The sequence below is a fragment of the Sus scrofa genome, chromosome 1 (assembly GCF_000003025.6).
Source record: "Sus scrofa isolate TJ Tabasco breed Duroc chromosome 1, Sscrofa11.1, whole genome shotgun sequence".
NCBI classification, from domain to species: domain Eukaryota; kingdom Metazoa; phylum Chordata; class Mammalia; order Artiodactyla; family Suidae; genus Sus; species Sus scrofa.
Genome location: NC_010443.5, coordinates 222,496,802 through 222,521,992, shown reverse-complemented (window position 1 = coordinate 222,521,992; position 25,191 = coordinate 222,496,802). Strand labels below are relative to the sequence as shown.

Genomic DNA, 25,191 nt, shown 5'->3' with positions numbered 1-25,191 from the left:
AGGATTTTTGTGTGGGAGTGCAGGTGAGAGATGATGTGGCTATGAAGTTAGAGACAAGGAGCCAGTTCAAGAGAAATTAAGGAAGTGTAATAACCAGTAGACTGGGTGAGTGCCTGATCAGATATGAGGTAAGGAAGAGGGAAGTGAATCTAAGGTGACTCTTAGGTTTCTGGCTTGACTAAGTGGCAAACACAATACAACTCTTTGGAAAAGCTAGTAGGAAGAACACCGGAGTGGCAGCAGATCTTGAGAAGAAGGGTGGTGAATTCAGTTTAAGTTCTATTTTAATTTCAAGGGCAATGGGTCCTTCAGGGGGAGATGTTCGAGTGTCTACTATGTGCTAGGCACTGATGAGTGTTTGGGTTGAGAGATTTGGGGTGGAGGGAGAGATCTGGAAACCATGAATGTATCAAGAAAGGTTTAGTCATGGGAGGTAATAAGACTATTCAGAGACATGATGTAAATTGAGGCAAGAGAAGAATAAGGACAGAATGCCAGTATCTGGGGACAAGCTTGAGGCCCCAGAGTAGAGATGAAAGAGGAACTGCCAGAAAGGGAAGAAAATGCTTTGGAGCAGGGGGTCCAAAAAGTCAAGAGAAGAATGAATTTCAAGAAGGGGAGTATAGCCAACAACATGGAACTCTGAAGAATTCAATTAAGAACAGAAGATGCTTGGAGTTCCCGTCATGGCTCAGCAGAAACATATCTGACTAGTTTCCATGAAGATGTACAGTTTGATCCCTGGCCTCACTCAGTGGGTTAAGGATCCAGCATTGCCGTGAGCTATGGTGCAGGTCGCAGACGCAGCTCAGATCTGGCGTTGCTGTGGCTGTGGCGTAGCCGGCAGCTACAGCTCCAATTTGACCCCTAGCCTGGGAACCTCCATATACCACCAGATGCCATTGAATCAGCACTGTCCAGGATGAACAGTGGTCCTCTTCTTGGTGAATATCTTTTCTTCTTCTTTTTTTTTTTGCCACACCTGCTTCGGCATGTGGAAGTTCCCGGGGCCAACTATTGAACCTTTGTCACAGAAGCAACCCAAGCTGCTGCACTGACAACACTGGATCTTTAACCCACTAAGCCATAGAAGAACTCCAACATCTTCTTTTATCTTTTTCTTAGAGGACTGGAGGTTAGATGACAGTGGGTGACTGGAAGGTGGAGCAACACTTGATTCTATGTCTATTTATAATAACATAAGATGGAAATGGAAACCATTACTGTCTAATGATGGAGGGCTATTAAATTACAGCAAAGAGTTCCCACTGTGATGCAAGGGGATCAGTGGTGTCTTGGGATCGGTTGGCTGCAGGTTCTATCCCCAGCCTGACACAGGGGATTAAGGCTCTGATGTTGCTACAGCTGCGGCTTAGGTTGCAACTTCAGCTCAGATCTGATCCCTGCCCCAGGAACTCCATATGCCATGGGGCAGCCGAGAGAGAGAGAGAGAGAGAGAGAGAGAGAGAGAGAGAGAGAAAAGAAAGAAAGAAAGAAAGAAAGAAAGAAAGAAAGAAAGAAAGAAAGAAAGAAAGAAAGAAAAGAAAGAAAGAAAGGAAAGAAAGAAAGAAAGAACGAAAGAACGAAAGGAAAGAAAGAAAGAAAGAAAGAAAGAAAGGAAAGAAAGAAAGAAAGAAAGAAAGAAAGAAAGAAAGAAAGAAAGAAAGGAAAGAAAAGAAAAAGAAATTACAGGAAATCAACTTAATTAGCATAGCAAACCATCATTTAAAATTATAATAAAGAAGTCAAATACCAACAAGGATAGTAACAGCATAATAATCAAAAAAAGAACACAAATAGTATCTATCCTGATGCACTAACAAAGAAATTATACACATATATATAAAAGAATTGAAAAGTATATGGGAACATGATTTGATGAAAAGATAGGATTGCATTTTTCTTTTTAAATTGTAGTTATTATTTGTGCAATGTTATTTGTGCAATAGACAATTTTTCAGCACTTGTTATTATGTATTACAGTGTATAAGGTCTTTGAAACAAGGTCAGAAGACTTCAGATAAATGTAATAAACTAAACACTTTTAATCAGATTTCCTCAGAATGTTACATTTGGGGATACACACACACACACACACACACACTCACACATATGTATGCATCTATATTTGCAACATGATCATACATGGGAGCAAAGGAACCTGACATGAAACTGTCCCAAGTTAACTGAGCAATTTAGTTTGGCTGTACACTGGATGGCAAATTGGAAACAAAAAGACACTCTCCTGCAACAAGCATTTCTTGAATGCCTCACATGTACCCTGGTACCCTAAGGAAGGTATATAGAAGATAAAGTCAACATACAAAAATATACCACAGGGGGCTTGCTCACAGTGTGAGGAAGAAAAAGACAAGTAAATGATGACAGGGCACAAGAATTGCTCACATATATGTATGACTAAAGTGCTGGCAGTTAAAACTCTGCCCAAGGGAGGGGCACTTTTCAGGAGAAATGGCCTGGCATTCCCTTGCTTACCCAGGCTAAACAACAATTACAACAGTAATTGCGCATATTCACTTAAAGGACTCCTTCTTCCACAAGCAGCAACCCCACCACCACCACCACCCCAGTTCCTAAAATAACATCCAGGAGAGAGGAAGTCAACGTTCTGCTCTGCCCCTCGTGGCTTCACATTTAGTTATTTAATATTACTCTTGCTCACTTTCAAAGTCTGTTAGCTCCTATTGCAGGCACCTGGGAATGGCCCTGTACACACACAGCAAGAAGATGGCTGTCTACAAGCCACAAAGAGGGCATTCTCAGAGGACCAAACCTACTGTCACCTTGATCTGGGACTTTCCAGCCTCTAGAACTGTGAGAAGTACATGTCTGTCGTTTAAGCCACCCTGCCTGTGGTGTTGTGTTATGGAAACGTGAGCTAAGGTGGCCTCCGCGTCCTATGTGAGCGGACCCTGCTGCCTCATCCAAGCTCACTTCCTAGAGCCACACTGGGCTTTCTTCATAGCTGTTGCTCTTGAGACCCTGCCAAGCTCATCCTTGCCCCAGAGTCTTTGTTGAAGCTTCTCGGCCTGGACCAGAGAGCCAGCTCCTGCTTAGATTTCTCTGTCTAAAGTAGGAAGCATTCCTTGAGGTGGCTACCAAGCAGCAATACCCTCAGGAGAGAGTCAAGTTTTAAGTTAAAGCAAGGAGGTGGGTCCAGCTGAGTGTTTCATTTGGTAAAACAAGGGTTCCAGAGAGCACAGTGCAGGGATCTGAAAGGGTCGGAGCAGTGGGTGGTCTGTGTAGGAGAAGGGAAGCTCAGAGAGGAACAACAGCAGGAAGGGAGAGTAGCTCAAGAAAGCCAAGGAGACTATTATCCATGTTTCCCTCTTTTTAACTTTATTATCATTATTACCGTTGGTAATATATTGGCACGGCTACTGTTAGCACTCAGTGAAAAGATGTTAGAGTAAGTACAAAAAGGATGAAAGTGTCAGTAGTCAGATTTATGGGGAGAGCACATTCTCAGTTCTCAACGGATGGTGCCTTCCATTTGCCTCTCCTCTCCCTGCTGATGACACAAATCCCAAACTCCAGCAGCACCCCCCCACTTCCCCACCCCCAGCTCTGTGTGAGAACCTGGCCATGTTTCTGTCCATGATGGGTTTAGCTGACCACAAAGTTGATGAAAGAATTAGCTATGCAACTCAGAGTCAGCTGTGGATGGATTACAAGTCTGAGGAGGCCCTGGTGCTGGGGCAGTTCTGGTTGGAAGTAGGTAGCTGTGGTCTGGGCTGACCTCTGGGGGTGGGGGCAGGCTGTCAACAGGCAGACTCCTGGGAGACTTACAGGGCTAGTCAGGATGTGCTTACAGGATAGCAGACAAGATCAAGGTGTACTCAGCCTGGTCAAGAGGGAGTTGAGACAAAGCATAATCCAACTCCAATCCTGGAGATTCTAGGAGCCCCTTCTGGGGCATAGCCTGCTCTGGGCAGATGCTGTGAGGCAGAGCACTCCTACTGCGCAGGAACCCTTCTGGCAAGGTGCCCTGAGTCCCAGAGGCACTGTGCTCTGCGTTTTGGCAGCTTTTTATTACTTTACAGCTATTTATAGTGCAGAGTGTATGAAATCCACATTCTTCAGGGGTAGGTGCCACTTGTTAACCCTACATTAAAAACAAACAACCATGGGAGTTCCCGTTGTGGCTCGGTAATAACGAACCCGACTAGTATCCATGAGGATGTGGAATGGATCCCTGGTCTTGCTCATGTAAATCCTCCCATCGCCCTGGTACATTTGGTATCCCTGCCCTGCCTTGAGATGAGGAAACTGAGCATCCTGGAGGCAAAGAGCTTGCCTGAGGTCATCACTGAGTAGAAGGTGGGTAAGACCTCAAACCCAGGCCTGTTGGACTCAAAGCTCATTCTCATCACTGCTCTCATCACTGCTCTCTGGCCCCTCCATTCATTGCCTCTACAGCAATAAGATAACTGCATGGAGTCAGGGTAGAAGTGGGTCTTTTGTTATTATTGTTATTTTTCTTTTGGCTCCTTTTAATAGAACTCTAGGGTTTTCACTGACACCACTAAACAAACAGCGTTGAAGAATCCTATTTGTGAAACTATTAAAAAGATAAGTGCTGCAGGAGTTCCAGTCGTGGTGCAGTGGTTAACGAATCCAACTAGGAACCATGAGGTTACAGGTTCGGTCCCTGCCCTTGCTCAGTGGGTTAAGGATCCAGCGTTGCCGTGAGCTGTGGTGTAGGTTGCAGACATGGCTCGGATCCTGCATTGCTATGGCTCTGGCGTAGGCCAGCGGCTACAGCTCTGATTCAACCCCTAGCGTGGGAACCTCCATATGCCGCAGGAGCGGCCCAAGAAATAGCAAAAAGCCAAAAAAAAAAAACCAAAATAAGTGCTGCAAGTGCCATTTGACTCCAGCCAAAGACATAGTAATTTGAATCTTGAATTCAAATATGATTCTGGGGTCTAACTGAATTTCAGAACTCCCTGTCGCAGAATAAGTTCTTTAGGAAAAACATGTTAATAAGTTAACATTTTTCCTGAAGGAGAAAAGCCCTCATCTCACATGCAAGGAAGGGAATCTGAGGTGAGATAGGCCCAGGGGACTGTCCGTGTGACACCAAGTCCTCTGGGGAAACCAGACGGGCCTCTGCAATGCCTGAATTGCTTTAAAAACATTATCACCAGAATCCTCTAGCCCTAAGAATTCAGTATCCCTGATGACACAGATTAAAATTGCTGAAATGTCTCCTAGATTGTCAAAGAATCCTCAGACCTGAAAGGGGCCTTACAAAAAAAAGTTGCGTTTTCCAGAGCAGCAAAGGAAGCTGGTCTCTTAAAACAAAGGAAGCTGGGCCTGGAAAAGGCACTTTGAAGAGACACTCTCGATAAAACCTGAAAATATGGCTGCAGCATTTATATTTCTACAAGGACAGCTTCTTAAATTTCCCTGATGATAAGAATCACCTGAGGCATCCCAGGTCCCTCCCTGAGACCCTGAGTCAGTGGGTCTGAGAAGGGCCCCGGGGAAATATACATTCATAGCACATACCCCCAGGTGAGTCTTATCATCAGGGAGGTTTAGGAAATTCTGCTAAAGGGACATTGTTACAATTCTCTGGCACAAGACAGGAAGGTTACACTTTTGAAGGCAAGTAGAACATTTTGAAGGTCAGAAAATAACTCTCTACTTGCCAAATGTCTCGTTTACAAAACAAAGAGTCCGATCCTACCATTCTCTTGGTTATGTTTATTTAAATATGTATTTGTATAAACACATATGTTTGGATTTTAGTTATTTTAAAATTAATGATATTTGTTTATTTATGCAAACCATATAGTAGATCACACACAAAAAATAGTAAAACACAAGGAAAATGTCACCACTCAGAACAAACTACTGTTAACAATTAGGTGGGCTTCCTTTCCAAGTACATCCATACACAGGTAAACAGGTAGATACTGTATACAATGTTATACACCTGGGGCCACACGAGACATGTTCCTTTGCTACTTGTTATTTCTTTTTTGTTTTTATTTGTTTGTTTTGTTTTGGCCATGCCTGCAGCATGCAGAAGTTCCCAGGCCCAGGGATTGAACCCACACCACAGCAGTGACAATGCTGGAGACTTAACCTGTTGCATCACCAGGGAATTTCTACTACCTGTTATTTCTACATAGGGATATTGTTTGACTAATTTTTTTATGGCATTACAGAGGTATGTCATCATTTTCCTAGCTGCATAATACTCTATTTATGTGAATATATCATAACTTGCTAAATATATACTTTTTTTTTTCTTTTTCAGCCACATTCTTGGCATACAGAAGTTCCTGGGCTAGGAATCAAATCTAAGCCACAGCCGCAACTCCTGCCACAGCTATGGCAACAGTGGATCTTTAACCCATTGCACCACAGAGGGAACTCCACATATACTTTTATTTAAAGTTCTTTTAAAAACTGGTATAGGAGTTCCCATCATGGCACAATGGAAACGAATCTGACTAGGAACCATGAGGTTGCAGGTTGCGGTCTTATTCAGTGGGTTAAGGATCCAGCATTGCTGTGAGCTGTGATGTAGGTCATAGATGCGGCTCAGATCTAGCGTGGCTGTGGCTGTGGCGGAGGCCAGCAGCTGTAGCTCCGATTTGACCCCCTAGCCTGGGAACATCCATTTGCCACAGGTGCAGCCCTAAAATGCAAAAAAAAAAAAAAAAAAAAAAAAAAACTGGTATAGAGGACAAGGTAAAAATCAGATAGATGAAACTTCTAAGATTTATTTCCCATAGATAATGAGGAAGCAAGTAGTTTGTTAGAGGCAAATTCCTAAGATGTGTGTGGTGTGGGTAAGTATGTTAGTAACTTGTAAGAGGTATTAAAAACAAACAGAGCAGTGTTTTGTGTTAAATATAGATGAAAGGAATGAAACAAATAAGAATGCTACTCATAAGAAGAGGAGTTCTGATGGAAGGACAAAGTAAATCTTAAATATTAATATTTAACAAGATATTAATAAATGTAATAAATACCCAATTTATAATTATATTTATTTAGACATAATATAATGTAATATATTTCATAACTTAGTTTACATTATTATTAATTCATTCCTATCTAATAAAATATTAATAATAAATAATAAAGCCCAGTTTGTGGTACCTCCAGATTGACAGCAATGTCATCCCTCAATGGCTCACCTACCACATTCAGTTCTGGCCCTGTGTTTACTCTGCCCCAAAATGCAGACAAATTGCTGGTGAGTTATAGCGATTGACCAGATATACTTGCCCTATGTCCCTTCACTGGGACAAGCCTGTGCTGGCTTCAGACACCTTCTTTCTGCTGAGACCCCTCGTTCAACTCAGATCTGGTCTTTGTTGACCACACTATCATCACGGAAAGCTGTTACTGCACAGACAGGCCATGTGAAGACTGCAAGCTCAGGGCTCCAGAGCTTGGACCTTTCACCGTATTTGTATCCTAACCTAATTATGGTAAACTGTTCAAATCTTTTCCCCTTGCTTCTCACTGGGTGTTTTCTTTGTTTTTTCTTTCATTTTTTTTTTTTTTTGTCTTTTTGCCTTTTCCAGGGCCACTCCCTCGGCACATGGCAGATCCCAGGCTAGGGGCCCAATCGGAGCTGCAGCCGCCGGCCTGTGCCAGAGACACAGCAATGCTGGATCCGAGCCGTGTCTGCAACCTACACCACAGCTCATGGCAACGCCGGATCCTTAATCCACTGAACGAGGCCAGGGATTGAACCTGCAACCTCATGGTTCCTAGTCGGATTTGTTAACCACTGAGCCATGATGGGAATTCCCTGCGTGTTTTCAAATTAAATAAATGATGTGACTGGAACACATTTTGGTCTCTGAGCCCTTCTGTCTCCTAATCTCTGAGAGAACTTGCCTGGCAGTGTTCCTGGAGGCTCAGACTGCCTCACACTAATTTCCAACACTCCTTGAGCAAAGGCGGGAAGCAACAGGGTGGGCGGCTATAATGAACAAAATTACATACACAGAAGGTGCATCAAATTCTCTGCTACTCTGGGCCATGATGGAGAAGTTTACCTAAGAGTGAATTCTTTCATTTTTTCCTTTTTAGGGCCATACCCTGCAGTATATGGAAGGTCCCAGGCTAGGGGTGGAATCTGAGCCGCATCTGTGAGCACATCAGATCCTTAACCCACTAAGTGAGGCAAAAGGATTGAACCCATATCCTCATGGATACTAGCCAGGTTCTTAACCCACTAAGCCACAAGGGGAACTCCAGAAGCGAAATCTTTCATTCAGTTTCAGGAATGTATGGAGCTTTCAGCTTTTCCTGCCTCCAAAGTTATTATCTAAGTTTTTAAAGAAATCAATCAAGATTTATTTCTAAGAGATTCAGAGTGCTCTGAGGTTTATATTCTGTACACTAAATTACACAAAGTGTTTTTCTATTAATTTTTCAGAAGTAATTCTAGCTATTCTTCCCAACTACATTTTATTTTTCACCCACGTTCTCTCTCCTTTATCTAGTTCTGCTTCAGCTGGAACCATCCTCCACTTGCTATATAGTATTTTGATTCTTGTTCTAAATCTTGCCATATGTATTCTGCTGAGCTAAAGCCATCAGAAGAGACACATTCACTTTAACATATGAAGAAGCCTCTTTCAAAGTGTGTTGCTACAGTTATTTTAGTAACCAGACTTAAGATCTTAACCCAAAACAATCCTGCATATATAGTTATTTTAATTTTTTGACTATCAATAGTTGTATTACAATATTGACTCAAATATCAATGTCAATAATTATAATTAAATAGTCATGTGTACCTTGTGAAAAATCAATTTTTTTCAAATATCAATAAAATAAGGATTTAGGTGGGGGAAATCTTGTCTGGGGTGTTTAATCTTGTTATACAACCAGATTACCTCTATTTTTATTTATTTATTTTTTTAAGGGCCGCACCTGTGGAAGTCCCTGGGCTCGGGGTTGAATTGCAGCTGCAGCTGCCAGCATACCCCATAGCCACAGCAATGCCACATCTAAGCTTCATCTGCGATCTACCCCAGAGCTTGGGGCAATGCCAGATGGTTAACCCACTGAGCAAGTGGGAACCAACCCATAACCTCATGGATACTAGTTGGATTCTTTTTTTTTCCCTTTTTGTCTTTTCTAGGGCTGCACCCTCGGCATATGGAGGTTCCCAGGCTAGGGGTCTAATCAGAGTTGAAGCTGCTGGCCTACGCCACAGACACAGCAACACGGGATCCAAGCTTCGTCTGCGACCTACACCACAGCTCACGGCAACGACGGATTCTTAACCCACTGAGCAAGGCCAGGGATCAAACTCGCAACCTCATGGTTCCTAGTCAGATTTGTTAACCACTGAGCCATGACGGGAACTCCCCCAGATTACCTCTTAATGAACTACAATTTTGGCTGAGCTAAAAACTGATGAAAATGAAAATGATCAAGTACCAATGATCACTCCTCTCCCAACCAAAAGCTAATTGCATCATTTTACTATAAAAGGAATCATAAAATAAGCTGCCTCCAGGCTTACCCACACAGCCACAGGACCAGGCACCCAATATAGACAGAACATACAACAAAGTAACTACTGATTGAAAATTCAACTGCCACTCTCAGCCAGCAAAAGCCCTTACCCTGGAGTTCTCATCATGGTGCCTCGGAAATTAGTCTGACTAGTATTCACAAGGATGCAGGTTTGATCCCTGGCCTTGCTCAGTGGGTTAAGGATCCAGCATTGACATGAGCTGCAGTGTAGGTCACAGGTGCAGATCAGATCCCAAATTGCTTTGGTTGTGGCATAGGCCAACAGCTAAAGCTCCAATTCGACCCCTAGCCTGGGAACCTCCATATGCTGAAGGAGCGGCCCTAAAAAGAAGAAGAAAAAAAAAAAAAAAAAAGCCCTTATCCATGAATATTTCCTCAGGCAATGCTGTGTTCAGCCCAGAGGCTACCTGAAACCATTTATAGGATCCCTGAGTAGCAGCAATAGGTGGGGGAAGAAATGCTGAAGAGAAAGGCAGGGGGTGGGGAGGAAAAAGCATACTAAGTAGAGATGCCTTTAGGAAATGCGGCTGTGAAAAGTAAGAGAGAGGCAGGGCTCTGGTACACAAGCCCTAGTCATCTTTTAATTCCTAGGTTCTGAATTCTCCAAAACAGGCAGGAGTATAATTAAATTTATATTTCAGAACCTAGATTGAATTTTACTCATCTATGTGCTATACTTAAAATGTTCAGACATCTCAGATTTCCAGAGATAGGCCAAAGGCTGGTACTGTCTTGTTGATTTTATGAGTGAACCATGCACTCTAATTTTTGTTTGGAAAACACATTAGACTACAACACATTTGAAAGTAAGAATAAACACTTTTTTTTTTCCTTCCACTTCAATGGTATACCAATTTCTCATGATGAAAGTTTGCTTAAATTACTAAAATGGCAAAGTCTTTGGATATAAGCATTTTATGGCTGCACCTGAGGCATATAGAGGTTCCCAGGCTAGTAGGTGAATCAGAACTATAGCTGCCGGCCACAGCCACAGACACGCTGGATTCGGGCCATGTCTGCGACCTACACCACAGCTCATGGCAACGCCAGATCCTTAACCCACTGAGCAAGGCCAGGAGTCAAACCTGTGTCCTCATGGATGTTAGTCAGATTCATTAACTGTTGAGCCACCGTGGGAACTCCAAAAAAATGGAATTATTGTAGGGTACTGACAAAACTGCTTGTTTGAAATCTCTATATCTAGATAATGAAGTTGCTTGAAAGCCTGAATCCTGAAGTAATTCCAAGTAAGTGCACTTATACTACTGGTGCAGGACTGACACATTGCTTACAAACATTTAGGTTGGTTTGAGAAGGAAATTAATAATTGGATATTTACCCTTGTATGAGCTATGTATTTATAGGTATTTAACCTTTTCACAGCAATATATTTTATTTTATTTTTATTTATTTATTTATTTTTGTCTTTTTTTTTTTTTTTGCTATTTCTTGGGCCGCTCCCAGGCTAGGGGTTGAATCGGAGCTGTAGCCACCGGCCTACGCCAGAGCCACAGCAACGTGGGATCCGAGCCGCGTCTGCAACGTACACCACAGCTCACGGCAGCGCCGGATCGTTAACCCACTGAGCAAGGGCAGGGACCGAACCTGCAACCTCATGGTTCCTAGTCGGATTCGTTAACCACTGCGCCACGACGGGAACTCTCACAGCAATATATTTTAAATTCCATACACACTAATAATTTCCCACCACTCTCCTTAGACAGGTAGGATAGAAAACTGACATATAAGAGTATCTTATCCAGAAACTTGAGAACCAGAAACAAACAGGCTAGCGACTGGGTAGCCTGATCTCCCTACCACTGGTTTTCCCAGTGAACCCTGAGGAAACATAGCAGGAAAAGGAAAAGCCAGTAAACAAAGTGAAGCACTGGGTGAAAAAGCACAATGATGAATCAGAGCTGGGTTTCACCAAGCCCCAGTTCTGCTGCTGCTTAGGTTTAACATATGACATTACCACTAATCAACTGCTTCTGACCTATAAAAATGGCAAGTTTACATGGTTCAACCTAATGGCTGTGTGATTTGATCAGCTTCTCTAAAATCTCTCAGCTTCCATTTCTTCATCTGTAAAATGGTGTCATGAATTGTACTGTGTCTCCTCAAAATTCACATGTTGAAGTCCTAACCCTCATTACCTTGGAATATGACCTTCTATGGAGACAGGGTCTTTACAGAAATAATCAAGTGACAGTGAGGTCTTTAGGGTGGCCCCTAAGCCACTATGACTGGTAGCCTTATGAAAAGGGGAAATCTAGGGAGTTCCTGTTGTGGCTCAGTGGGTTACGGACCCAACTAGTATGGCTGAGGACGCAGGTTCAATCCCTGGCCTCGCTCAGTGGGTTAAGCATCCAGCGTTGCTGTGAGCTGTGGTGCAGGCTGGAAGCTACAGCTGCGATTCAACCCCTAGCCTGGGAATCTCCATGTGCCTCGGGCAAGGCCCTAAAAAGACCCAAAAAAATAAAAAAAGAAATAAAGAAAAAGGAAATCTAGACACTGAGATGGACACACAGAGGGAAGGCAGCCATCTACAAGCTCAGGAGAGAGGCCTGGAACAGCAGATTTTTAACTTACAACCCTCAGAAGGAACCAACCCTGCAACAGGTTGCTTTCAGACTTCTAGTCTCCAAAACTGCAAGACAATACATTTCTGTTGTTTATACCTCCCAGTTTGTGATACATTTTCACTGCAGTCCTAGAAAACTAATACAAATCAAGATTATAGTTGGACCTACACCTCCTGGGGTGGGGGTATGAGAATTAAATGAAGATGACGCAGCTAAAACATTTGGCACAGCACCTAGTATACGATAATAAGCACCCAAGTAAACATAAAGCTTTCATCTTTCTTACTATAGGCTGATGCTTCACTTCATGTTGGCATTACAATGCAGTTCTCACCACAAACAACTATTCTTTCCCAGGACAGCGTCTCCAGGCCTCTGATGTACTGTCTCTGCTCCCAGAGAGTTTCTTTTCCCCTCTTTGCACATCTGGCCAACAACTTTTCCTCCTTGGGTTCCTCTTAAATATCACCTCCCCCAGGAGGCCTTCCCTCGCTTAATCACTGCCTCAGGCCTTCTGTTCACATCCACAGTATGGGGTGAGTATAGCCCTTTCACAGGGCGATGCAATTAGTGAGCCCAAATTAGACTCCCAGGTTCCCTTAAGATTCCTCTAAACTTCCTTCAGGCAACGCTGTGTGAGGTGTTCATTAAATATTTGAGGAAAGAATCCCTTCACCACAGGTAGGGAAACTGGCTACACACCCCACCTATCGACAAGCCCATGCTCTATAGCAGCTGCTACAAGTACTGTCCAGGGAGTTCCCTGGTAGCCTAGTGGTTAAGGATTCAGCATTGTCACCATTGTGTCTCGGGTTCAACCCCTGACCTAGGAACTTCTGTACACCACAGGTGCAGCCCAAAAAAAAAAAAAAAAAAAAAAAAGTACTATCCAGGTTAGTAGGTCTCAAAGTGTGGTCTGGAAATCTGAAGTATCAGCCTGGATGGGAACATTTTGAAATGCAGATTCCTGGACCTCACCCGAGAATGACTGAAGCAGCAATTCTGGAAAGATGCACCTAGGAATCTGTGTTTTAACAAGTCCTCCAGGTGATTTTGCTGCAGCTTAAGTTTGAGAGCTACTGTTCTGAGTGTCTCCAATTCCATATGAAGAGGCTGGGCTGCTGGTGTGCCCTCCCTGGGTATTCATTCCTACAGATGAGGAGGGCAGACTGTAAGCGGGCTCCCAGGGGCACAGAAGTTAAAAGTTTTTTTAACTTTCATCTTCAACTCACTTTTGGAAGCCCATACTATGGGCTGAGCTGGTGACAGCTCTAAAGTATCCAATGGTATACAATGGGGATCCAAGTCCAGGAAGTGAGGTTCTGCCCAGACTCTTAGCATCCTTCCTGAAGGCAAAGAGGTAACGATGATTTTGCCACATCAGAAAAGTGAACACCAAAACCTCTCAAAGTAGCAAGAAACAAGCACCAGACAATAGTGCTCTCCAGAGACTCCAAGATTTTCAAAGAGGCCAGCACAGGTAAAAGCTGAGGATCAGAAACCTTAGGTCAAGGGCAGGGCTTCAAGCTCCATGAAGTTAGCAATAGAAACCAGCTGCTATTATAGGAATTTCACTGAACTGGGGAGTCAGAGGCTATGCAATCTTGGGGAAATCATTTAAAATCTTTGAATCTCAGTTTCCTTATTTGCAAAAAGGTGCTGGCCATAGTTTCTCAGGGATGTTCTGAGGATAAACAAAATGGATGAAAGCACCTTGCCCAGTGCCTGGAAAATAAAAGGCTCTTGGTAAATGTTTGCTGGATATGAAACTAGAACCATGTGGGAAAAACTCACCACCCAAGCTTGCCTGAGGCTAATTCATCCCAGAAAGCCAAGCTTCAGTGTTTATACATGAAGGAGCTTTGGAGTAAGACACTGACTTGGGAAACCAAACTCCTGTTGAAGCTTATGTGGTCACTAGTACAGGGAATCAGAACCAGGGAGGAGATATTTATCAGGAGGCACTTGCTTGAGTCAGAAAGATCCTTCCCTTCAAAAACAATGTCAGCTCCAACCTCCCCTTTGTCAAAATTCATGCGTCCCTCTAACCCATTTGACTAAAGACACAGATCGCAGACATGGCTCAGATCTGTCGTTGCTGTGGCTGTGGTGTAGGCAGGCAGCTACAGCTCCAATTAGACCCCTAGCCTGGGAACCTCCATAGGCTGCACGTGCGGCCCTAAAAAGACAAAAAGAAAATAGAAAAGAAAGAAACAGATACTATATAGAAATCTCGTTTCAGGAAAACCACTTCTGGGGACTGGGGAAGCATTGCTTTTTTTTTGGTCTTTCTGTCTTTCAAAAACAAAATCTTGGCATATGGAGGTTTTGTTGGATGCTAGTTGGGTTCGGTAACCACTAAGCCATGACGGGAACTCCAAGCATCTGTTTTCTTCTGTTTGGAACCTTTAAGAGCACCACAGAGAACATCTCAGTAAACAAAACCCATTCCTAGCATTGTCAGTTCAGTGAAAACTAAGAACTTTCCCACTCAAGTGTCCTCATTTGTTTTTTGGGGGGTTTTGGGGCTTTTTTTTTTTTTTTTTTTTTTTTTGCCACACTTGTGGCCTGTGGAAGCTCCCAGGCCAGGGACTGAAGCCAAGCCATAGCAGTGACCCAAGCCACTGCAGTGATAATGCTGGATCCTTAACCTGCTGCACTGCAAGAGAACTCAAGTGTCCCCATTTAGACAACTAGACTGCAAGAAAGGTATGTGCCCAGTGCTTGCTATATGTTAACCCAATCAGCTTCATGTTAACATTCCATTTTTACAGATGAAGGATCTGGGGCTCATGGACATTAAGACATGCCCAAGATCCCACAGTTAGGAGGCAGGAACATTGGCATTTGAACAGCTATCTGCCAGCAACACTCCACTAAACTCCAGCATGGACATGCAGCTGGAATCCACCCCAGCAGGGTCCTGGAGCTTAAACAGACAGGAATTATGAAACAAACACCTGAAAAAAATTCTAACCCCATTCCAGCCAGTCATGGACTGGCCTATCATCATGGGTTAAAGTATAACTAAGAACAAATATATCCCAGCATCTGTCAAAATAAAATTCAATGCCTTGTAAATCTCATTTAATTCATACTTAAAATTGAATCAGTAAATGGATAATACTCAGCTCTTTTGCTAAAAGCCTGCACATAATTAATCTTTGGAAGCCAGTGTGACTGATGTCTTTTTTATTTTCAGCCAAATGCTTACCAATGTTACATAATTCTGCTAACCTCACAGATAATAGAAAAAAGGTGACCTACCAGAATGACCTATAACCTCAGACATCAAAATACCTTGCTAGGCATTTATTCTGAACCAAAGAGGTTAGACTTCCATGCTTTGGCCCGGAAGGACCTCAGGTGGCATTCACCCAAAGTTACCTATCAATTCAGACCATAAATGCAGGTAAAAATCTTTCTGTTCTCTGGGAAATGGGCTGATACAATTCATTTTCTTGGATTTTAAACAATTTCTCTATCAACAACATTGAAAATGGTAGCCTTGACTTTCTAGGATGTGACATAGTTTACATCACACTTTTGGTGGAGGAAAGCTAATACCCAGGCTGATGAGAGACAAAAAAAACGCAAGTACCTGGTAAAGCAGGCTGTCGGCTAGCAGGAGTCTGTGTTTTGTGGAGCACTTCCGCCAGGAGGTACAGCTGGGGTGCCAGTCCCACTCACAGGGAGATGATAATAATGCGGTACTTCGAACCCTGCAGAAAACAGTGTTGTTAAAATCCAGCATGGTCATTCCCAGCTTGGTGAGAGCTTCCAGATGCTCTGGAGCTCACATTCTGTACAATTCACCCCTTTATATATAGTATGGCTTTTCTTTTATTCAAAGACTTGTGCAAAGAGAACCACAATTCATTTTAGAACATTTTCATTTCTGCACAGAAGAAACCCAAGATCCCTTAGATGTCATCCCCTAGTTCTCCAATTCATCTCCACTGACCACCCCTGCCCCACCCCCTGGCCCTAGACAACCACCAATCTAATTTTTGTTTTTTATAAAATTATCTATTCTGGAGTGAGTTTGTTTTCCGGTTGCTGTGTGTGGTGGCTCAATGTGGGACCTCAGTTCCCAGACCAGGGATTGTACTTGGGCTGCAGTGTTGAAAGTGCCGAATCCTAACCACTAGACCACCAGGGAACTCCCAAGATTTCATATAAATGAACTGATACAATATGTGACCTTTTGTGACTCTACTTTCACTTAGCATAATGCTTTCAAGTTTCATCCACATTGTAGCAAGTGTCAGAAGTTCACTGCATTGTATGATACACTATAGTTTACTTACCCTACTTATCAGCTGACAGGCATTTTGGTTAGTTTTTCTACTTTTATTTATCTATTTTTTTGTCTTTTTTTTTTTTTTTTTTTTTTTGTCTTTTCTAGGGCTGCACCCTTGGCATATGGAGGTTCCCAGGCTAGGGGTCTAATCAAAGCTATAGCTCCTGGCCTATGCCACAGCCACAGCAACGCAAGATCTGAGCTGAGTCTGTGACCTACACCACAGCTCATGGCAACGCCAGATCCTTAACCCAGTGAGCGAGGCCAGGGATCGAACCCACAACTTCATGGTTCCTAGTCACAGTCGTTAACCACTGAGCCACGATGCGAACTCCCTAGTTTTTCTACTTTTTATCTATTATGCACGATTTTTTTTTTTTTTTTGGTCTTTTTTCTTTTTAGGGACACACCTATGGCATATGAAGTTCCCAGGATAGGGGTCCAGTCGGAGCTATAGCCACTGGCCTACACCACAGCTCACAGCAATGTCAGATCCTTAACCCACTCAGAGAGGCCAGGGATCGAACCCGCACCCTCATGGATTGCTAGTCGAGTACACTAACCACTGAGCCATGACGGAAACTCTTATTATGTATGCACAAATGTTTAAATGGACCTTTTTTTCACTTCTCTTGGATATATACCTAGGAGTGGAATTACTGCCCCTAATGTTTTCAGTATTCAAAAAGATGAAAAATGGCCTGGGAACTTCTCCATGCTGCAGGTGTGGCCAAAATAAAATAAAATAAAGTAATGGGGGAAAAAAAGATGAAAAAAATAAGTAAACATGTAAAGTTTGGCACCATCAATCCACCTGAGGATCATCCTGAGGGGAAAAACTCTTAAAGCATTCAGAGTTCCTGCTGTGACAAATGAACATCTCCTCAGAAAAGAAAATCATGGACTTGGAAAAGAGACTTGTGGCTGCCTGATGGGACGGGGAGGGAGAGGGAGGGATCGGGAGCTTGGGCTTGTCAGACACAACTTAGAATAGATTTACAAGGAGATCCTGCTGAATAGCATTGAGAACTTTGTCTAGATACTCATGTTGCAACAGAAGAAAGGGTGGGGGAAAAAATGTGATTGTAATGTATACATGTAAGGATAACCTGACTCCCTTGCTGTACAGTGGGAATATAAAAAAAAATTATTAAAAAAAAAAAACAGAGTTCCTGCTGTGGTACAGTGGGTTAAAAATGCGACTCCAGTGGCTTAGGACACTGTGGAGCCATGGGTTTGATCCCTGGCCTGGACAATGGGTTAAAGGATCTGGCATTGCCACAGCTGTGGCATAGGTTGCAACTGTGGTTTGGATGCAACCCCTGGCCCAGGAACTTCCATATGTCACAGGTGTAGCTGTTAAAAAAAAAAAAAAAAAAAAAAAAATTCACTTTTCAGGTTTAAAAAAAACTCAGCAGGTGAGAAAATATCTAGAGAGTTTTATTTACTTGTGGTAAAACATGCTTAACATAAAATGTACTTTTTTTTTTTTTTTTTTTGGCCATGCCCGTAGCATGCAGAAGTTACCAGGCCAGAGACGGAACCATGGCAGTGACAATGCCAAGGCCTTAAGCACTAGGCCACCAGAGAGCTTCTGATCTTTATATTGATATGTGTGGATTGCCCCCCCTAATCAGAAAAGATGACAAACACTTTTTCTTTTTAACCCACACCCCAAGAAAACCCAAGAAAAATCCCTTCTGGACATTTTTCTGAATCTTCCATGTGCCTTTCAAACTCCTTGCCAGAAGGAGGCAAGCTCATTCCTGGGCTGGGCCTGGGTGCCAGCAGCCCCCCACATGGCATCAGAGAAAACAAGTGGGAGGAGGAATGTGGCTTCTCACCAGTTCTGGACATACTCTTCTGTTTGCTAGACAAAGTCATATTGTGGCATCTGTGCAAAACACTCCCTACACAATGAAACAGAAATAAAAGATAGTGTCCATTTTATTTGTACAGGCAGGGAACACATTTCCCTTCTCCAAGGATCAGCAGGAAATGTGGGCACAGGCTAAAGCAGAGCCATCTGGATAGCCTACAAAGCAAGCAACAAGATCAGAGCCCAGCCCATATACAGTTTCTATTATTACTTCCCATGATAAGTAAATGCCCAGCAAATCAAGATGGCCTTGGTTATGCTTTTGGCCTTAATATGAAATTTGCCTATAGGTATCAGCTCCAAAAAGAGTTTGCTTCTTTTATTGAAGTGGCTTGCTTTTGAATAGAATCAGTTTTCTGCACTGACTCTATTCAAAAAAAATCATTCTGTTCAAAAAAATTATCCTGTTCTTTTTTTCTTTACTTTTTAGGGCCACACATGCAGCATATGGATGTTCCCAGGTTAGGGAGCTGCAGCTGCTGGCCACGGCCACAGCCACAGCAATGCCAGATCTGAGCCCCATCTGCAACCTACACCACAGCTCATGGCAACACCGGATCCTTAACCCACTAAGCGAGGCTAGGGATCGAACCCTCATCCTCATGGATACTAGTTGGATTCGTTACCACTGAGCCACAACAGGAACTCCAATGACATCTTGATTTTAACTTTCTTTTATAATATTGCCTGAGGTTTCCAATAAAAATCAGCCATTTCTAAAACATACTGTTATCGCCTAGGGCTACCTTCTTAAGAAAAAGCTTGGAAGAAAGAACTAAATAATCCTATTGGTATTTTACAAACATGTAAAATATTTGTCAGGTAATATGAGTTAGTCCTGGAAAACTTTACAAAATTTTAAAAGAGACGGAGTTCCTGTCGTGGCGCAGTGGTTAATGAATCCAACTAGGAACCATGGGGTTGCGGGTTCAATCCCTGGCCTTGCTCAGTGGGTTAAGGATCCGGTGTTGCCTTGAGCTGTGGTGTAGGTTGCAGACGTGGCTTGGATCCCACATTGCTATGACTGTGGCGTAGGCCAGCAGCAACAGCTCCAATTCAACCCCTAGCCTGGACACCTCTGCATGCCGAGGGTGTGGCCCAAAAAAGGCAAAAAAAAAAAAAGGAGGAGCTACTCTTGAATACTATGCAGTATTACATGTAATTAAAGCAACTGGAATATTTCTTGAAAAGAATGAAAGGGACAGAATTCTTTTTTTTTTTTCAGGCTCCACCACATCTACAGAATTAGAATCTGCATTTTAACAGTGATTCTGAAAAATAAGACATTACAGGGCCTCAAGAGTTCAGAACTCATTAATAAAATAATCAAGAAAGGAGAGTTTACTACAAGGTTAGTGAGGGGTATTAATAGGGTCACAGAAAGGCTATGTCAGGTGACAAGGGAGTCAGCAACCAAAAAAAGGGGATCAGCAAATTCATGTCTTTGTCCATGTGTATTCAAAGAACTCAGAGAATTGCAGATATAAAGAATATCTTGACCTGTGGTGCAGTGCTATTTCATCAGACTTAAAGAATGTTCTCAACTAAAAAAAAAAAACTCAACTTCCCTTATTAAGGAGCACTTTAGAATGACTAATTTGACTTCTGTTTGACTAGACTTGGGGAATTGAGGAGAAGCAGAGGTGGTTCTACTTACGGTACTTACTCATTCTGATGGCTGGGAAAGGTCATGTCCAAAAAGAAATGAACAATGCGGCAGCTAATTGACACATCTGAATCATATGTGTCTGTTTAGGGTGAATCCCTTAATGAATGGTCCTGAGCCAGAAACTGGGAACATCCAATTGCTGTCTGAGGGCCCAGCCCTAGCTCATGATGACTCAAATGAGGCTATTTCACACTTGTAAAATTTTCAAAGACTAAATTAGAATTAAGGAATGGCAAATATATAAAGCACATGTAATGCAACTTCCCAATCTTCCAAATCTTACGCCCAGAACAAACCTCCCTCATTATACACAATATTCCTTCCTTGCTAAGCCCACACTGGGCCTGGGGAACCCCCCTAACTTGACTCTCGAAGCAGTCCACCCCTCAACCAGCATTGGTGTGGCACAAGAAACTTGTTTGCCAGCCCCGACAAAAGTCCCTCCCAGCTCTAAATTTCTGTCATTCAGGGACAAAGGTCCACGCTAAGGTATATCCAATCTCTACGCGCTACTTGAAGAATCACAATTTGGTTATTACAACATGGTTTCCACAGCCATCACTAAACAATGACCCACATGGCTTCTCCCAGGGTCACCCTATACCTCTTGCACCCTCTACATATATACATATTTCTTTTTACTTTCAAGACAACAGCAAAATCATCAGCAGCATCATCACCATCATCATCATCATTATGCTGCCTCAGGATTCCATTCTAAAGCATCTCTAAAATTTCCCAAAGAGGAAGTTTCCTTGTGGCACAGGCTGCAACTATGGCACATGTTTGATCCCTGTCATGGGATCTTCCACATGCCATGAGTGCAACCAAAAAAAAAAAAAAAAAAAAAAAAATTCTCAAAGACATATGGAAATTATTTCCAGTAATGACTACCTTTTAGATTTGAAGCAAATCTACCTTAAGCAAATGTCTCAGCAGTGGCACTATGGATATTTTGTCTTTTTTTTTTTTTCTAGGGCCGCACCCGCGGCATATGGAGGTTCCCAGGCTAGGGATCTAATCGGAGCTGTTGCCACCGGCCTATGCCAGAGCCACAGCAGTGCCAGATCTGACTCGCATCTTCGACCCACACCACAGCTCACGGCAACGCCAGACCCCTAACCCACTGAGCGAGGCCAGGGATCAAACCTGCAACCTAGTCGGGTTCGTTAACCACTGAGCCAAGACAGCAACTCCACTATAGATATTTTGGACTAGATAATTCCTTGTTGTGGGTTCTCCATCCTGTCCATTGCAGCATGTTGGGCAGCATTCCTGGCCTCTACCCACTAGACAAAAGTACCCCCCCACTAGGGTTGGAACAACCAAAACCCTGCCCAGACATTGTCAAATGTCCTTTAGGGGACAATTCCTGCCGCTGCACCCCTCCTTTGAGAAGTACAGACCTAAAGGATCATAGTAATTCTCTTAGGAAAATGGGACTATGGAGTTTTTTGTTGTTTCGTTTGCTTTTTATGGCTGCACCCGCAGGCATAGGGAGGTTCCCAGGTTAGGGGTCAAATTGGAGCTATAACTGTCGGCCTACGCCACAGGAACAGAAATGCAGTATCCGAGCTGAGTCTGTGACCTACACTACAGCTCACAGCAGCAGCCAGACCCTTAACCCACTGAGCGAGGCCAGGGATCAAACCCAAAACCTCATGGTTCCTAGTCAGATTCGTTTCTGCTACACCATGATGGGAACTTCGCGACTATGGAGATTTTTTCCCTCCTTATTTTTCTGGATGTATATTGTTTATATGATAAAAATGAGGTAGTGACTTTCTACTTTTTAAAAAGAAATACCAGGAGTTCCCTGGTGGCTCAGCAGGTAAAAGATCTGGTGTTGTTACTTTTGTGGCTCAGATTCTATCTGGTGCCCCAGGATTTCCACATAACAAGGGCACGACCAAAATACATATACATATATTAGCTACACAGATATCTCATGTTGATCCTTGAGTGAGTGCCGATGTGTGGCTTGTTCAGTGTAAAAATGGCATTCAGTCTTTAAAAGTACTGTATACAAACACCTTCAGTTAAACTTCTCAGCATGTGAGACACAAAAGAGGGACTTCAGAAAGTCAGGATTGGGGCCTCATAACTATTCAGAAAAGAACATCTAAACTCTTCCTCAACATGGTAAATCAGTTGGGGCTGCAGAAAGAGATATGAAGCAAGAAGTGCTGTTTCAAGAGAAGCATTATCTGAATCAGAGTCTGCATGTACACTTCAGTCAGAAAAATACTTGCATGTGGCGGAGGGCGGGGCGGGGGTGGGAGGGAAGGCACAATTTGCTTCATCTTTAAGAATTGCTGGAGTTCCCATTGTAGCTATAGCGGGTTACAAACCCAGCCAGTATCCATGAGGATGGCCTTGCTCAGTGGGTTGAAGAAGTGACTCGGATCTGGCATTGCTGTGGCTGTGGCGTAGTCTTGCAGCTGTAGCTGATTCGACCCCTAGCCTGGGAACTTCCATATGCCACAGGTGTGGCCCTAAAAATAAAAATAAAAATAAATTGCTATGTTTGTAGACCATGCAACTTTGTCAAAATCATAAAATTTAAAAATATGAATATAAAAAAAGGGCTCTAGATACACCCATGCCTTCATCTTCATGATTATTAGACCAGGAACTTTCTTTTCTTTTTTCTTTTTTTCTTTTTTTTTTTTGGCTGTGCCCATGGCATATGGGCTCGGGATCAAAGTCGAGCCACAGCATCAACCGGGGTGTTACAATGACACCGGATCCTTAACCTGCTGTGCCACCAGGGAACTTTAATCAGGAATTTTCTTAGAGTATTATTGCCACGAATTTCATACTGACCATTTTAATTTTATCTGGGAAGGGCATATTTTCAGGAGGAAACAAGTTCTTATTTGCTGAGACAATACTAATTTGTTATCTGAGCCAAGACTAGACTAGAAATGGAGTTTAACTTTACCCATAAAAAGGCAGCATGCTTAGAGAATGAGTATGATAAACCAGATAAAATGTATAAATTGCTTTGCAGGGCTATATGATTTAAAATGCTGATAAGAACTAAACAAATAAATGGGAGGCTAACTACAAAAAAAGACAAGACAAGAAAGAAACAAGTGCTCAATAGAGAACTCGATGGCTCTTATGCTTATGACAGGGGTGATCCTTCCTTCCCTCGAGGCCCCCAAACACACACAAAACCTCTCCTGGTCTCCTATGCTTACCCAGGATGCTGCCAAAGGTTCACATGTCTTCTGCTCTCGGGTAGAAGTTCTCTTTTGTTAAGTGGGGTGATGCCAACTGCTGCTTCCAGAATAGCCATGTATTTCTTGTACCTCATCTTGTCTCTCTTGGTACCGGGTTGTGTAAATTTCAGGCCCTGTTCCGCCGGAGCTGGTGAAGTGATGACTGCAATACTGGAAGCCGCTCTGCTTTTAGATGCTCAGTGTATCCCTAGCCAGAGCTATAAAACGCTCCCGTGGGGGGTACGGCATGGGGGTGAGGCCAAGGCCAAACCACAAACAAATAAATAAATAAAAGGCTCCTTCAGATTTCCCTGCAACGTCAGGATTATATAAGGCTAGGGAATTTTGAATAAAGCACTAATGAAAATGATCTGCAGGACGCTCATGGTTCTAAACACAGGGATCTAATGCACACTCCCCAATTAATCCGCACATAAATCTTTGAGGCCACTAATCCTTCAAGTACTAATGGCGCACGAGGTGATTTATCTCCAGGTCTAGTAATAATTGGTCCCCAAAGCCTGCATGCCGCTGGATGAACTAAAATCAGAAGCAGATCTGCTCCTTCTATGAATGCCTCTCTCTGAAAGGCTGTGCTTGGCAAGGAAAAAGGAGTTCCATTTGTCACTGATGGCAATGCACTTCTAAATGCTATAAACTTTTTCTCAAGTCAATAGCAAAGCAAAGATGAATTAATAGATAAACAATTCTGGGTTTTTGTTTTGTTTTTTAACATTTTATTTACTTCTTCCACCTGTGGCATGTGTAAATTCTGGAGCCAAGGACTGAACCCACACTGCATTTCCTGCATCACAGCTGCTGCAACACCTGGATCCTTAACCAGCTACACCACCCAGGAACCTCCATATATATATACATATATATTTTTTGGGGCCACACCTGCAGCATATGAAAGTGCCCAGACCAGGGGTCAAATCAGAGCTGCAGCTGGTCGCCTACACCACAGCCACAGTGATACCAGATCTGAGCCACATCTGTGACCTATGTTGCAGCTTGGGACAACACTGGATCCTTAACCCAGAGCGAGGCCAGAGATCAAACGTGGATCCTCATGGCTACCCATCGGGTTCTTAACCCACTGAGCCACAACAGGGACTCCTACGATATTTAAAAAATATCTCTATACCCAACATGGGTGAGCCCCGCCAGCATGAGAATGTACACTATTTGGAGATATTCAGAATCTATCCCCTCCTCCCTTTTTATAAGTGTCTCCTCTCATCTTTAGGGATTTTTTTTTTTTTAAGTTTTTAAAGACTTTTCTTACCCTCTTCCCATGGGGTAAAGGTGGAGTGTCTATCACAATGGTCCACCTAATGGGTCTTGGTCCACATGCCCCAAGCTGGGTGGATCAGTATTCCCCAGGATAAAACAAATAGGACATTTAGGAGTTCCTGTCATGGCTCAGTGGCTAACAAACCCAACTAGCATCCATGAGGACACGGGTTCGATCCCTGGCCTCACTCAGTGGGTTAAGGATCCAGTGTTGTGGTGAGCTGTGGTGTAGGTCACAGATGCAGCTCAGATCCTGAGTTGCTGTGGCTGTAATATAGGCTGGCGACTACATCTCTGATTGGATACCTAGCCTGGGAACTTCCATATGCCACAGGTGTGGCCCTAAAAAGGCAAAAATAAATAAATAAATAAATAGGACATTTAGAGAGAAATGTCCTCACTCCACTGGAGGTGGTAAGCTGGGATGACAGGAAGTTAGAGCTGTTAGCAATCATGTTCCTTACCAGGTGGAGAGGCTTCATACTAGCTGCTGAGAAAAACAGTATGGGGGAAATGGGGTAACATCATTTGTGTTTTTGTTTATTTGTCTATTTATTGTCTTTTTAGGGCTGTACCTGCGGCATATGGAGGTTCCCAGGCTAGGGGTCGAATTGGAGATGCAGGTGCCACCACAGCTCATCACCAAGCCAGATCCTTAACCCACTGAGTATCCTCATGGATGC

The 25,191-nt window shown here is 43.1% G+C and overlaps 1 protein-coding gene across 5 annotated transcripts in view; it reads right to left on the bottom strand.

Annotated features, from left to right (window-relative positions):
* The window catches only part of TJP2 (tight junction protein 2), a 138,472-nt gene that overhangs the window by 90,997 nt on the left and 22,284 nt on the right, over positions 1-25,191 (bottom strand). For all 5 annotated transcript variants that reach the window (XM_021070931.1, XM_005660146.3, NM_001206404.1 and 2 more), the window contains 1 exon segment: positions 15,736-15,856. The gene's annotated coding sequence lies outside the window, so the exon portion shown is untranslated.